This window comes from Cryptomeria japonica, chromosome 8 (genome assembly GCF_030272615.1).
Source record: "Cryptomeria japonica chromosome 8, Sugi_1.0, whole genome shotgun sequence".
In the NCBI taxonomy this organism is placed as follows: Eukaryota; Viridiplantae; Streptophyta; class Pinopsida; order Cupressales; family Cupressaceae; genus Cryptomeria; species Cryptomeria japonica.
This window is the reverse complement of record NC_081412.1, coordinates 710,830,700-710,843,072: the sequence shown is the minus strand read 5'-3', so window position 1 is coordinate 710,843,072 and position 12,373 is coordinate 710,830,700. Positions and strand designations below refer to the sequence as shown.

Here is a 12,373-nt window from a genome sequence, read left to right as displayed (position 1 = left end):
ATTGATGTTGTACATGAAGTACAAATGCAAATAGAGGCTAGAGAGGATTTTTCAATTCCTCCACTTTTTAGATCCATGAGTGGTGGCAGTGGTAGGGCAGTGTGTGAGTGTTGGGTCTCATAATTGTAAAAATAAATCCTAAGTAGTTTCAAATTTTGTTCCATGTAGTACGCTAGGTTTCTAACCATCACTTGAGAGCATGGGTTGGAATAAGGAGAAGCATGCCATTGCAAAAAGTACAATTGGAGATTTTTGGTTCTATTGCATCATTCTGTTCCATGCAACTAGGTAATCATTATTATTTTTGTTTTAAAATACATAATTTGATTTCCACGTCTATTGATTTTTTGTTTTTAAGACTTGAGAGTATGTGGCATTTAAGATTTCAATTTTTTAAGTTAATAACTTAATACTTATTTTGTTTATATAATTTCTTTTAGGCCTCCTTATTGACAAAATATGATAGATGTCATTATTGTTTGTGGTGCGAGGTTCAAAGCCTCTAATGATGAGGATATAAAAAGTGTAATTTTGTCTCAAATGGTGGCTGATGTCAAAACCACAATTGATGAGCAACGTGAGATATGGATGAGGAAGGGTTGCATCATCATGACTAATGGTTGGACCAATAGAAGAAGTAGAACACTATTGTACTTTCTTGTTTGTTCTTTAGGCAATTGTAGTTTGTAAAGTCTATTTAGTGTTCAAGATTTTTAATGTTTATTTTACTAAATCATTTTTTTTTCTTTCTTTCTTAGGTGGTACAATGTTCTTGAAGTCAATTGATGCTTCAAGAAACACAAAAAATGTTGAGTTTCTTTGGGGGGTCTTGCAGGAAATGTTGGTCAAAATGGGTGAGGAGAATGCAGTATAGACAGTCACAAATAATTCTACAAATTATGTTGTTGCAAATAAACTTCTTATGGAGAAACACCCCCACTTGTTTTGGACCCCTTGTACTACTCATTGCCTTGACAACACATTGGAGGACCTTGGAAAAATACCCTAGATCAAAACATGTATAGAGCATGCAAGAAATGTTTGTAAATACATATATAATCATGCCTGGGTCCTCAACCTTATGAGGAATTTCACAAGTAAGAAAAAGTTGGCTTGTCTAAGAATTGCTTGCTTTGCAACCAATTCTTGCTCTAGTCCATGACCGCTTTGAGATCTATGTTTGTAAGTGTGTGCTCCCATTCATCATATGCAAAGACATTTGCAATGATTGATGTGGTTGATCAAGTTTTTGACTAGCATGCTTTTTGGCAACCGACCAAGTAGATTGTGCAAGCGACTTTCAATTATATTTTTGTTCTTATTTCCATTTCATGTGCTAATTTTTATTCACACTTGTTTATGTTCATTGTTAAAACTTTTTAACTTTTAACTGAACATTTCACAATGGTTGTAGTTCATAGAGCCTCTAGTTGTCTTGCTATGAGTTTGTTGAACCCAAGGTAGGACTCAGAGGGGGATCATTCCAAACAAACAAATACAACAACATATAAACAATTAATGAACAACAAATATCCAACACATGAACACCAAGATTTATACGTGGAAAACCCAAATAGGGGAAAACCATGGTGGAAGCCAATCCACAAGATAATCCACTATATATGAAATGATTACAAAATGATAGAGCTAACTGCTCCAAACTTGTACACCAAGGCTAACTACTCATGGAACAAGATACAAAGAGGACTTGCAAAACCTGGAGTTAACTGCACTCAGGGCAAGATACAAAAAAATGATTTGAAAAGAAGGATCTCCTGATCATGAAGCTGTCCTTGAACACTACATTAAGCGACCAACAACAACACACACAACTGCAATCTCAACTGCCAACACTTTGTCTCAATTCTCTATCACACTCTTAGCACAACTTGCATATAATTTGAACATAGTTTTTCTTCGCTAATCACACTTACTCTGATCTTTGTACTTCACTGCATCATCTACACTCTCTCTCATTCCTTGTCCCCTAACTCAAACATCCAAATTCCTTATATATAAGATAAACCAACAAAACTTAAAACAAGTCAGCCTAAATCAAAATATACTTTCCAAACCAAAAAACACACATGCTAATCCACTCCAGGAGAAAGAGAGAATGAAAACCCATCTTCCAAAGATTAATTCACCGATCCACAATCACCGAAACCTAACCAACAACACATCCACACGCTACACAACCATGTACGCAATTACCGACAAATACATACTCTCCAAAGCAAATAACTCAAATTTGGATCTCCACACACTACGATGAGACCCATAAAACATCAAACACATTTCTACAAATTATATTCAGACCCTCAGGGAAGTCTCACTGACTTACAATATGATTCGGATTACAATCCGAAAGAAATGAACTGCAATAATAACATCTACAAATGCCTGATGACAGTTCCGGTTAAGCACACTTGTTTGCTTTGCAACACCAAGCACACCTCAACACTTCGCTGAATGATATATCCTTGTTCACACATTTACCTCTCTCTGATAATGCAGACATAATAGCGACACCTGAATTACAAGGTCGGCTAAACCCTCAACCCTCAACTCATAATTACAAAAATTACATTACACGATACAAAGATTACCACCAGACCAATATTATGATTTACATTACATAGCATGGACCTAATTCAAATTGCCAAACGATTACATCCACCGGAAATCCCGCCAAGATCAACCGTAACACGCTACACCACCAGAAATACTGCATAACACGCAAATCATCACTGGTTCATAGGAAGCGACTAGGAAACACCAACAAGCACGTTAGAATCATCTAGAATAGTTGCACCAATACCTCTTTTCAAATCTTTGTCAGTCAACGTCTCAAAGCTCAAGAACACAACCAATCAACAACTGTCATGAGGAAAGGTAACTTGCAGAGCACCAAATCACGAACCATCTGAAATGAAGATACACAAGATCATCCCAAACAATAATCCAAAGTCTCAGCACAAGATCTGATCACACCAGAATATATCGGAGGAAATACCTGATTTTGCAAAATAGTGATCAGCACAACCAAACTACAAAACCGGACCAAAAAATATTCCCAAACTCACCGGAATAACTCACAGGAATATGTTGACATAAATGACAACAACATATTCTAGCAGCAACAATGAACAACCAAATCCAACAAAAACCGCATACCATCGCACACCACTGCTCACTACTACTCACCACTGCTCCCCCTGAGAGTAGCCACAACATTGATCCAAGAAAGCAAATAGGCATGAAAGCTCCCCCTAGAAAGATGAATTCCCATAATGCACCTAACTAGGAGGGGCAATGACCCCAAGCTTCTCCCAAAGAAACTCAAATGAATTCTTCGCCAATGCCTTAGTGAAAACATCTGCAATTTGTTCCTTTGTACAAATGTATTCCAATCAAACTTCATTTTCAACCATTTTCTCCCTTAAATAATGATATTTGATTGAAATATGCTTTGTTCTTGAATGCATAAGAAGATTCTTTGAAATGCTTATTGTACTTGTATTGTCACACAAGATAGGAATTACTCCATCATATGTTACCTTGATATCCTTAAGAGCCTGTCTCACCCACATCACCCGAGTACAACAAGATGCCACTGCAATATACTCTACTTCACTAGTAGATAAGGAAACCAAATCTTGTTTCTTACTAAACCAAGAAACCAATCCGCCTCCTAAAAATAACACACCATCACCACTACTATTCTAGTCATCAATACTTCTGGCCCAATTTGCATTAGTAGAGGCTTTCAACATGAAATATCCACCTTTCTTGTACCAAAGTCCAAAGTCCACTATTCTTTTCAAGTATTTGAAAATTCTTTTCGCTGCTTGCTCATGAGTCACCTTCAAATTCACCTCAAATCTAGCTACAAGAAAAACAACCTGCATGATATCTAGTCTAGATGCAGTCAAATACAACAATCCTCCAATCATTAACCTGTACTTCTTCTGTTCAACTTCTGGAGACTTATCATCTTTTCTCAACTTGCACCCAATAGTTAAAGAAGTAGTAATTGGTTTGAAATCATCAAAACCAAACTTCTTCAATATTTTCTTCATATACTTACTCTGAGAAATAAAAATTCCATCTTCTGATTAACTAACTTGCAACCCAAGAAAGAAAGACAACTCACCAATCATTGACATCTCAAATTTATTTTGCATCTCCTTAGTAGATTCTTTACATAGATCATCATTTCATCCAAAAATAATATCATCAACAATTTATCTCCATCGATCTTAAAATAAAGATTAATGTCCATTGTACCTTTTCTAAAATTCCGTTGAAGTAAATACCTGTCCAATCTTGCATACTAGGTTCTAAGTGTCTGTTTAAGTCCACACAAATCTTTCTTCAATCTATACACCATATCTGTTAGAGTATTCGGGTATTTACTTGATTAACTAAACAATATTTGTTTAATTATTTAAGTTCCCTTTATCTCTTTTACACTTAAGCGAACTTTAGGTGCATAATAATTAATTCTTTTATTAATTATTATGTGCAAACCTAGGTTTTCCCTTTTAGGGTTTCTTGACCTATTAAAGGTTGAGTTCATTCTTTTCATTGTAACAAGAAGAAGGTTTTTTACATTACACATTTTGTGAATATTGAGCTCTCTCTTTTTGAACATATTTTTTGTGTATTTCTTTCTTCTGTGATTTGCTTCCTTGCTTCTCCTTGTAACAGGGTTTTCAGCTTGCAGAGATCATTTGGGCTCCTGTGGTGTTGTATTTTCTCAACTCCAACATTTTTTTTTCAAAAAATCAAAATCCGGCCTACATGCCGTAAAAAGGCAAAAATATTTTTTTTTGAAATTTTTTTCTTGAACTGCATGCCAGGGTCGTACGACTTGGATATGGAGAAAAAATACTCCTAGAGGCTCAAGAACCAAAACAGGTCAAATTTTATATGACCATAAGGGTTTTCGGGCCTTCTGAGCACGATGGTGAGGTCCGTTTAGGCCCAAAGTGCTCAGAAAAAAGGCCAATCCCTAAGTACATAATTTTTTTTTTCTGAAACCCCAGATCTGCTTCCAATGCAGAAAATCTCAAAACAAGAATAGATCGCTGTAGATCTGAAGCTCTAATACCATGTTGGAGTTGAAAAAATACAACACCACAGGAGCCCAAATGATCTCTGCAAGCTGAAAAACCTGTTACAAGGAGAAGCAAGGAAGCAAATCACAGAAGGTTTTTTACATTACACATTTTGTGAATATTGAGCTCTCTCTTTTTGAGGATATTTTCTGTGTATTTATTTCTTCTGTGATTTGCTTCCTTGCTTCTTCTTGTAACAGGTTTTTCAGCTTGCAGAGATCATTTGGGCTCCTGTGGTGTTGTATTTTCTCAACTCCAACAATATCCAAATTTTTTGTCAGTCTAAATCCATCCGGTTTCTCAATATAAACTTCTTCAAGATCTCCATTAAAAAATGTTGATTTGACATCCATCTGATTTGACATCCATCTGATAAACCTTGAAGTTCTTGTTGTTGGCAACAACAATGAGAGAAAACTGAGAGAGGGGGGGGGGGGTGAATCATTTTTCACCGGATCTACAAACTTAACCACAAATACAAATCTGATAAAATGCAGCAACAACAAAGATAAACAAATTGATAGCACAACACACAACACCAAGATTTTGACGTGGAAAACCCGGTTAAGGGAAAAACCACGGTGGGAACCTACCTAGAATAAGATGATACTCTGCAGTAGTATGTGAAAATATTACAATGGGGAATGCACCAGCATTCATGCACACTACCTAGAGCTCACTTGCTCAAGATACAATTACCCAGAAGGCTACAACTCTCAGGGAAGTCTCACTGACTTACAACAAGATTCAGACTACAATCCATAAGAAATGAATTGCAATAAAAGCATCTGCTAATGCCTGATGACAGTTCCAGTTAAGCACATATGTCTGCAATGCACCAATCTCTGCTCAATACACTACACCGAAAGATGAATCCCTTGTTTGCACATACACCACTTTTTGATAATGAACACACGCCCTCTACTTCTAAATTACATGACTTAATCACCTATTTATACAATTCATCAACCTTGACAACAAGGTCGGCTAAACCCTCAACTCACAATTACAAAAATACATTACACGATACAAAGATCGACCACCAGACCAATATAATGATAGACATGATATAACATGGACCTAAACCAAATCTCCAAACACGCAACACCACCGAAAATCACGCCAAGATTAACCACAACACGCTACACCACCAAGAATACCGCATAACACAAAGATCATCACTAGATCAACAAAATACCAAAAAATTGCACAACAATCGATGAAGATCATAAAAAAAAATAGGACACAATTAGAAAACACTAACAAGCATGTTAGAATCATCAAATATAGCTACGCCAACACCACTTATCAAATCTTCATCGATCAACATTTGAAACTCTAGAATGCTCAAACGACATCAACTATCATGAAGAAAGATAACTTGCGGAGCACCAAATCGCGAACCATCTGCAATGAAGATACACATAAACATCCCAAACAATCTCGCAAAATCTTAGCTTAAGATCTGATCACACCGGAATATACTGGATGGAATACTAAACTCTGCAAAGCACTGATTAGAAAAACAAAACTGCAAACCGGATCATATGATATGATCAATTAAACTTTTCGGATCACTGAAACCAATACAAAAGGATATAATGACACTATAAATACTCCATACACCAAAACATGATCCAAATAAACCAATCTGCAATCACTAGAGCAATAAATTATTGGATCAATGACAACAACATATCGTAGCAACAACAATGTCCAACAATCTCCCCCTTTGGAATTGATGGCAACATATGAATGTGAAAAACAATCAATGCAAAGAAAGAAATCAAATCCAACAGACTCCCCCTAAGATCAAGCAGATAAATTTTTTTTTCACATGCTTCTCTCCCCCCTTTGACAACAATGCCAAAGATCTCAAAACGGAAAACCAAACTCCCCCCCTTAAACATATAACCAATCCAACCACAAATAGACTACACCAGAGGAGTAGCACTAACTCATCAATCCAAATAAAAAGATAAGGCTGTGAAGTCCACTAGATCGATGCAACTCAATGCATCTAGTTCTCATTAGGAGGGGTGGATACCCCTAACTTGTCTCTCAAATAAGCAAATGTATATGTAGACAAAGGCTTAGTGAAAATATCAGCAATTTGTTCCTTTGTAGATACATACTCTGGCTTCACTTCCTCTTCACTGAATTTTTCTCTCAAGAAATGATATTTGATTGATACATGTTTAGTCTTTGAATGTTGCACCAGATTCTCTAATATATTAATAGCATTGAAATTATCACAATAGATGATAGTTGGCTCATCATAGATAACTTTGATATCCTTCAACATTTGCTTCATCCAAACTACCTGAGTGTAGTTACTAGCAGCAACAATGTACTAAACTTCATCAATAGATAGGGACATTGAATCTTGTTTCTTGCTAGCCCATGAAACCAATTTCTTACCCAAAAAGAATAAACCATCAGAGGTACTTTTCCGGTCATCAACATCACCAGCCCAATCAACATCAATGTAAGCACATAACATGAAATCATCATTCCTCATATACCACAAACCATAATCCACAGTCCCTTTTAGGTGTCTGAATATCCTCTTTACAACAGTGACATTACTCTATTTCGGATTAATTTGATATCTAGCAGCCATGCATACAACATGTATAATGTCAGGTCTAGTCTAAGTCAATTATAGCAGTCCACCAACCATACATCTGTACAAGGTCTGATTAGCTCTCGAAGATTCATCATTTTTAGATAATTTGCAACGAGTCACCATAGGAGTTCCAACCGGTTTAGAGTCTTCTAATCCAAATTTCTTTAGCAATTCCTTCACATATTTAGTTTGAGATATAAATGTACTTTTTCTAGTCTGAGAAATCTGCAAACCTAAGAATTTTTTTTTATCTCTCTTATAATAGACATCTCAAATTCTTTTTGCATATCACCGACAAACTTCATGCTCAAGTCATCATCTCCTCCAAAGATAATATCATCAACAAAGACTTCAACAATCAAGATGTTATCATTCTCAATCTTAAAACACAAATTACTATTAGCAATACCTTTGTTAAATCCTAATTTCAACAAGTACTTATCTAATCTAGCATACTAGGCTTTAGAGGCTTGGTTTAATCCATAAAGAGATTTCTTCAATTTGCATACCATGTCTCTGTCATCTGATAATAAAAATCGATCAGGTTTCTCAATGTAGACTTCTTCCTCAAGATCACCATTCAAAAAGGTTGACTTGACATCCATATGATATACTTTGAAATTCTTATAGGCAACATATGCAAGCAATAGTCTAAAAGCTTCAAATCTGGCTACCGGAGCAAACATCTCCTCATAATCAATTCCTTCTTTCTGTGAATATCCTTTGCATACCAATCTTTCTTTATTTCTGACAACTTCACTGACTTCATTTAATTTGTTCTCGAATACCCATTTAGTGCCAATCACATTCTTGTCTTTAGATCTAGGCACAAGTTCCCATGTGTTATTCTTCTCAATTTGATTCAATTCTTCTTCCATAGCCCTTATCTAATTTCCATCTTTACAAGCCCGAACAACATCTTTAGGTTCAATTTTAGAAAGCATACATACCTCTTCAGTAACTAACCTTCTTCTAGTCATCACACCTTTATTTTTATCTCCAATAATTTGATTTTTAGAATGATTCAATCTTGCATGCCTCAGAGTCTTATGATTGTTTTGATTTTTAGGTTTCTGCATCTCTCCACCGACAACAACAATATCTGGATTAGCTGTCTCTACCAGACCACTCTACTTCAGTTCTTCAGTCTGAATAGGAGTTAGAACAACATGCTGACCATCACCATATCCACATGCTTTGATCTCTTTTCCAAAGTTTTCATCAACCTTCACATTTGCACTTTCCACTATCTTTCTCAGTCTCTTATTGTAGAACCGGTAGACTTTGCTCTTTGTTGAATATCCCAAGAAAATTCCTTCATCACTTCTTGCATCAAAATTTCTTATATCGTCATCTCTCTTGATATAACACTTGCTTCTAAAAATTCTGAAATATCTCACAGTAGGAACATGACCAAACCATAGCTCATAAGGAGTCTTACTGATATCACCTTTTATATGTACTCGATTGAATGTGTAAACAACAGTGCTAACAACTTCTCTCCAATAGATCTTCAAAATATTCCCTTCAATCAACATAGTCCTTGCAGTATTCAAGACAATTTTATTTTTCCTTTCAACAACTCCATTCTACTGTTGGGTTCTAGGAGCAGATAATTATCTTTTAATCCCATGCTTTTCACATAATGAATCAAACTCACCGGAAAAAAATTCTCCTCCTCTGTTAGATCTAAAACATTTGACCTTCAGTCCTGTCTCAGTCTCAACCTTTGCTTTGAATATCTTGAATTTGTCTAATGCTTTTGATTTCTCCTTAAAAAAGACAACCCACATCGTCGTGGAATAATCATCAATTAGTAACACAAAATATTTGTCACCCTGCACACTTAGAATGTTTGTAGGTCCACATAGGTCAGTATGCACAAGATCTAGCAATCCATCAGATGTATACTACTTGCTCTTGAAATAAAATCTTGTTTGCTTACCCATTTGACATTCTTTACATACCGGATTAACAAGCTTAACAATTTTAGGCAAATCTCTAACAGCTTGTGTAGAACTGATCTTAATCATTGAGTCAAAATTAGCATGACACATTCTCCTATGCTACAACCAACTTTCATCAATCTGAGCAATTAAGCAACTTTTCTCACCAACATTCAAATGAAAGATATTACCTTCAGTCTTAGTTCCGGATGCAATCTCTATATCAGAGGCATTTATGATCTTTCATTTTCCATTCTTGAATTGTAATTCATAGCCTTTGTCTACCATCTGTTCAACACTTAAAATATTATGCTTAAAACCTTCAACATACAAGACATCATCATCAAAGGAAATAGAACCTCTACCATGGATCACATAGGCTTTGCCATCTTCAAATCTTACTATTCCACCATCATACCTTTCCATACTCATAAATTTTCTTTTATGACCGGCAATATGATGTGAACAACAGCTGTCAATCACCCATTCATCTTTCTCTTCAACTTTAGTAGCTAAAACTTTCTACTCATTAGTGAAGCTTGTGGAATCAATAGATACTAGTCCATCTTCTTTGATAGCAATAAACACAACTTCATCTCCTTCTGATTCTTCATCTGTACGCCTTCATCAACAACATAATAACAGTTCTTCTAATGCTTATACTTCCAGTTAGGCTTGTAAGGCTTATTATACTTCTCATGCTTCTCATATCTATCATTCCTATCATGCTTATCAAATTTATCATGTTATTGCAAGAGAAACATTTCAGAGGCAATTTTCCATCATACTTACCAACTCCCTTAGGCAATCTCTGGGCAATCAAAGTTTCAAGCTCATCTAATTCTCTTTCTTTCTCTTCCATCTCTCTTCTCTCTCTTTCATATTTAAATATTCTTCATTCATCAAGATCATACTTTTGCTTCTTGGATACAAATGCTCTAAATACTGTCTCAGACTTTCCATGTGATTCACCAAATTCGCTCAGTTCAAATGCAACAATATTTCTAGCCAACATATCTCTGTCACAATAGTTACACTCTAGATCTCATCAATAGCAACTAACTTATGTTTGCAAGAAGGAGACAATGATCTCAACACCTTAGCAACAATTTCATCTTCCTCAATGGTTCCATTGACACATTTGATACCTAGGAAAAGTTCATTCATCTTAGCCATAAATGAGTTTATATTCTCATCTTCTCCCATCTTCAGCATCTCATACTTCCTTTTCAAACTCTGCATCTTAGCAACTTTGACTTGTTTATCTCCTTCATACAGGGTCTCAAGCTTTTCCCAGATCTCATGTCTAATTTGAAGTCCTATTACATTAGTCATCTTTGAATCAGTCATGGTGCTCAACAATGCTTCCTTGGCTCTAATGTTATGTTCAACTTCCTTTATCTCATCAACAGTAACTGGTCCATTTAGAGGAGCAAAATAAGCATTCTTTGTAATCTTCCAGTAATATTCTCCAATACATCTCAAGTGCACTTCCATTCGGTTCTTCCATATAGCATAGTTACTTCCATCAAATCTTGGAATCTCCTTCTTAAAGATAGCACCTCCAGTTGCCATACTGATCTCCTCAAGTGGTTAAACTTCTTCCAAAGGATCTAGATTTGATACCAATTGTTGGCAACAACAATGAGAGAAAACTGAGGCGGGGGGGAGGGGAGGGGGTGAATCAATTTTCACCGGATCTACAAACTTAACCATAAATACAAATCTGATAGAATGCAACAACAACAAAGCTAAACAAATTGATAGTACAACACACAACACCAATATTTTGACGTGGAAAACCCGGTTAAGGGAAAAACCACAGTGGGAACCTACCCACAATAAGATGACACTCTACAATAGTATGTGAAAATATTACAATGGGGAATTCACCCGCATTCAGGCACACTGCCTAGAGCTCAATTGCTGAAGATAGAATAACCCGAAAGGGTACAACCCTCAGGGAAGTATCACTGACTTACAACAAGATTTAAACTACAATCTGAAAGAAATGAACTGCAATAATAGCATCTGCTAATGCTTGATGACAGTTCCAGTTAAGCACATATGTCTTCTTTGCACCAATCTCTGCTCAATACACCACACCGAAAGATGAATCCCTTGTTTGAACATACACCACTCTCTGATAATGCATACACACCCTCTACTTCTAAATTACATGACTATATCACCTATTTATACAATTCATCAACCTTGACAACAAGGTTGGCTAAACCCTCAACTCACAATTACAAAATTACATTACACGATACAAAAATCGACCACCAGACCAATATATTGATATACATGATATAACATGGACCTTAACCAAATCTCCAAACACTCAACACTACCAGAAATCACATCAAGATCAACCGCAACATGCTACACCACCAAGAATACCACATAACACGAAAATCATCACCGGATCAGCAAAATCACCAAAAACTCGCACAACGATCAATACGAATCATGAAAAAAAATAGCACACAATTCAAAAATACCAACAAGCATGTTAGAATCATCAGAAACAACTGCGCCAACACTACTTATCAAATCTTCATTGATCAACATCTGAAACTCAAGAATACTCAAACAACAACTGTCACGAAGAAAGATAACTTGCGGAGCACCACATTATGAACCATCTACAATGAAGATACACATAAACATCC

General features: G+C 35.9%; 1 pseudogene; it reads left to right on the top strand.

Moving 5' to 3' along the window:
• The window catches only part of LOC131071248 (K(+) efflux antiporter 3, chloroplastic-like), a 31,549-nt pseudogene that overhangs the window by 942 nt on the left and 18,234 nt on the right, over positions 1 to 12,373 (top strand).